The sequence below is a fragment of the Papio anubis genome, unplaced genomic scaffold, assembly GCF_008728515.1.
Source record: "Papio anubis isolate 15944 unplaced genomic scaffold, Panubis1.0 scaffold2597, whole genome shotgun sequence".
In the NCBI taxonomy this organism is placed as follows: Eukaryota; Metazoa; Chordata; class Mammalia; order Primates; family Cercopithecidae; genus Papio; species Papio anubis.
The window spans coordinates 1-4,697 of record NW_022162673.1 but is presented as its reverse complement, the minus strand read 5'-3'; the positions used below and the strand labels follow the sequence as shown (position 1 = coordinate 4,697).

The 4,697-nt window shown below is 44.0% G+C and overlaps 1 long non-coding RNA gene across 1 annotated transcript; it reads right to left on the bottom strand.

Moving 5' to 3' along the window:
• Window positions 1-2,372: 2,372 nt before the first annotated feature.
• LOC116272921 lies at window positions 2,373-3,866 on the bottom strand. The gene is made up of 2 exons (XR_004181445.1): window positions 3,320-3,866; window positions 2,373-2,801 (listed from the first exon to the last, which is right to left on the bottom strand). It is a non-coding gene; the product is annotated as an uncharacterized LOC116272921 (long non-coding RNA).
• Window positions 3,867-4,697: the final 831 nt, after the last annotated feature.

Genomic DNA, 4,697 nt, shown 5'->3' with positions numbered 1-4,697 from the left:
GAGGCATAAAATTCAATGAGCACTCATTTAACCTTTTATTTTAAATACTATTTTTGTAAACTTGCATTTCCAATTAGTTGAAATTTTAAACCTATTTCAGTTCTTATCCACTTTTTTTTTCCCCCTGAGACGGAGTCTTGCCCTGTCACCTAGGCTGGAGTGCAGTGGCATTGTCTCGACTCACTGTAACCTCCGCCTCCCAGGTTCAAGCGATTCTCCTGCCTCAGCCTCCCGAGTAGCTGGGATTACAGGTGCCTGCCACCAAGCCCAGCTAATTTTTATATTTTTAGTAGAGATGGGGCTTCCTCATGTTAGTCAGGCTGGTCTTGAACCCCTGACCTTGTGATCTGCCCACCTCGACCTCCCAAAGTGCTCGGATTACAGGCCTGAGCCACCGCACCCGGCCTCTCCACTCTTTTTAGGTGGAGGGGAGTAAGGGTTTCTTGGAATTAGGAGGAACTCCCATGTACCCAACCCATTTGGGTAAATTTCTTCCTTCAGAGTTTTTCAAATCAGCATCACCATTGTTAAAGGCCTCCCACATGGTAATAATTGTGCTATAGGGTTTTATAAACATGAAGTTTATGTTTGGCTGAATGAACCTCCTTGCTGTGGCACAAGGGGGCCATAGGTGTTTTCAACAATTATGAAGCGGGTTCACTGTGCAATGGCTACCAACTTTTCTGAGTACAATGAGGCCAAATACATTCATAGATAAATTCCATGAAGTGAATTTATTACTTACAAATAGCAAACAAAAGACAACAGAAGTCTAGGATTCAATATGAACCGCTACCACAAGATCAGGAAGGCTACCCAGAGCAGATGGATGGAGTTTTGACTGTAAACGCTTCACTTGCACTACAACTGAGGGACCCCAGAAAGAAGCCCACATTGAGTTTTCTCCTAGGATGTGGTTTGCTGGACACAAGCGTTAAAGGCCATTCTGTTTCGAGCAGGGACTATAACAGAGCCTGGGCTGTTCTGACCAATGTCACCTGATTATCAGGATATTGCCTTCCCAGCGTATCATACAGTAATCTTGAGAACTACCAGTAAGAAAGGGAGGAAAATGGCCCTGCACCCTTAAAACTGAAGGATCAGGATATTTGCTGTGACAGAGCCACAGACAGTAGCGACAGAGTGTTCTTGTGAGCCATCTACTAGTTCTCTTAACCGGAGCGTGGCACCAGACCGCTTTTCTATTTCCTTTCAATGGAAACTATTTCAGAATATTTTGAATTTCCACATCTATAGAGTTGTGGCACATGATCACTGGCAGTGTAGACTCTCTGCATGGTTAAAGGAAAGAGTTGAGGAGCCCATCAACCCACATTGGAGGAGACCACCTAATCCTCCAGAGAGTGCCACTCCATCTTCCTGGGGTTAGCTCCACATGCAGTAAGGCCACTATAACTAAGGCCCTCAAGACTTGCAGTCCGAAGATGAGACTTTTGACATGCTGATAAGCAGCAGTGATAAGAAAAGCCCACACACTGGCCAGGAATTTTTCAATGAAAGCAGCTGAGACGCTTCTTCATATGCTTCGGTAGGGGCTAATATCAAACTCTTCCTTCCCATTTTCTTTACTCAGCAGTGCCTGAACCATGAGGCACCATAGATGTACACCTCATCAGGAGGGTGTATGGTACAGCAGCAAGGGGAGCAGCAGCACAAGAAACAAACAAGGCCACTACTTCTGCCTACATAATAACTATTGTCTTGGAGTGTAAAATAATTAATAATGTTCACATGGCTGCCCTAAGCACACAGAGATGGTGACCAGAGCAGATGCAGGCACTAGAGATACAGCCTGATTCTTGCTAATTAGGACTTAAGTGTTGGCTTATGTGCTGTGCTTTTGTGTATTCATAAGCCAGGGCCTCAAAACTGCCTGCTAAGCATAGGCCAAAGTCATGCTGGGGTGCAGTTAAACATTGATGTCTAGGAGATAAGAGCATTTTAGTGTGGGAGAAGATGACAACACCTGAAGACCACAAAACACTGTGCCGACCAAAGGGAAGGCCCATCGTCAGCTCACGGTTCTGACCCAGGTGACTGCTGATGTGTTACGGAACAGTCAGCACACAGCAGGTAGGTCAAGTTGAGCAGGTGTCCTGCATGAGGGCTGATCCATTCCATTCGTGTTGCCAATTGTTTCAATAGCGTCCCATGCACCCCACTAGTGAGGAAGGAATTAGCACCCTACTGGCACTGGCACTGTTAAACACATAACATCTATTACTAAACAGATAAGCCAGACATCAGTTATTAATTACATAAAGGAGGATGGTGTAAGCTCCCACAGGCCCAAACAGGGATTAACTTGAGCGCAGAGAGTTGTATAGCATTAAAAAAGTGAGGATATTCCTTTTTTTTTTGACACAGAATCTCGCTCTGTCACCCTTGCTGGAGTGCAGTGGTGTGATCTCGGCGCACTGCAAGCTCCATCTCCCGGGTAAACTGTATGTACTTAGGAATTAATACCAACTCATTATTAGCAAAAAATAAATATCTTTACATCAAGAATAGTTTTTCATTTAATAAAAATAGGTGGGATGTGTATAATGGACAAGGGATAATCAAAATTTGCCAAATGAGGCTAGTAAGACAATCCCAAGAACTCACAATCATTATTCACTGGTCCATTAATCACAGGACAATACATACAAAAGAAACTTACCTGGCCCGGCGCAGTGGCTCATGCCTGTAATCCCAGCACTTTGGGAGGCCGAGGCGGGCAAATCATGAGGTCAGGAGTTCAAGATCAGCCTAGCCAACATGGTGAAACCCTGTCTCTACTAAAAATACAAAGAATTAGCTGGATGTAGTGGCATTCACCTGTAGTCCCAGCCACTCGGAAGGCTGAGGCAGGAGAATCGCTTAAACCCAGGGGGGTGGAGGTTGCGGTGAGCCGAGATCACACCACTGCACTGCAGCCTGGGCAACAGAGTGAGACTCCATCTCAAAAAGAAATAATCAAATAAAAAAATTAAACTTACCTACATATTAGGAAAACATCCAAATTCAACCATGAATCCAGCACATTATCAAATGAATAGACAAAAATTCTATCAACAGACTTAAGAAAATACCATTATCTATGAAATTCAAGTACTACTGCTTAAAGAACATTTACAGAACTCTCACCTCAAGGTTTCCCTGCAAAACAAGGTGAAATGCATACTCAAGACTCTTTAATGGGCCACTGATAAAAACAATATACTTGTAACTTGTGTAACATTTCATAAATTTTTTTCAAGCACTGCACGATAATTAATTTGCATCAGGCTTTCCAAATTAGAAAAGCTTCACTTACAGAACTTCTTTCCAGTGGGAGTTTTCACACGGCTTTTCAAGTAAATGTTAAAACTGAAAATATTCTTGCAGTTTCTAAACTGTTAGAGTTTTAATCCTGTGTACGTTCTTGTATTTACAAGGTCCAGCCAACGACAGTGTGCATTTTCATATGTCCTTGAGTGGGTATGAGAGAAATGAAACACTCAAATATTCTGGACATTCATAGGGTTTTTCTCAGGAATGAGCTGATGTCTTCAAATGGAACTAATACAACTGAAGGCCTTACCACAAATTTAAATTCAAAAGCCTTTTCTCCACTCTGAGCCCTCCCGAATCTTCAGGAAAATCTGAAGGCTTGACCACATTTCCTATATTCTTAAGGTTTCTCTGCAGTGTGAGCTCTTTCATGTTTTTGAGGGAATGGGAAAGAGTAAATGTCTTACCACATTTCTTACATTCAAGGGGCTTTATTTATTCATTTTTGAGATGGAGTCTCACTCTGTCGCCAGGCTGGAGTGCAGTGGCACAATCTCGGCTCCCTGCAACCTCCGCCTCCTGGGTTCAAGTGATTCTCCTGCCTCAGCCTCCTGAGTAGCTGGGATTACAAGCATATGCTACCACACCCAGCTATTTTTGTATTTTTTGTAGAGACGAGGTTTCACCATGTTGGCCAGGATGGTCTCCATCTCCTGACCTCGTGATCCGCATGCACACGGCTTCCCCCCAACCCCCTATGGCCTTTTATGTCCTTGAAAAAGAACTAAGACAACTGAAATGTGCCACCATGCCCAGCTAATTATTTTCTTTGTTTTTGTTTTGAAACGGAGTCTGCCTCTGTCGCCCAAGCTGGAGCGCAGTGGTGCGATCTCGGCTCACTGCAAGCTCCGCCTCCCAGGTTCACACCATTCTCCTGCCTCAGCCTCCCGAGTAGCTGGCGTGAGCCACCGGGCCCGGCATTATTTTATTTTTTGTAGAGACAGGGTTTCACCACGATTCCCAGGTTGTTTCACATTGTTTTAATCCAGGCTGGTTATGAACTCCTGGGCTCAAGCAATACACACACCTTGGCCTCCCAAAGTGCTGGGATTATAGGCTGAGTCACTACACCCAACCTCTATATCATGACTTCTTTAGTGGCGCATAAGGTAACTGGAACGAGTGTAGGCTTTACCGCATCTCCTACATTCATAGGGTTTTTCTCCAGTATGAATTCTTTCATGGAGGTGAAGGGAACTGAGGTGACTGAAGGCTTGGTCACATTGTTTACATTCATAGGGTTTCTCTCCAGTATGAGTACTTCTATGGTTACAAAGGGAACTCAAACGACTAAAGGCTTTGCCACATTGTTTACATTCATAGGGTCTCTCTCCAGTATGAATGCTTCCATGGTCATGAAG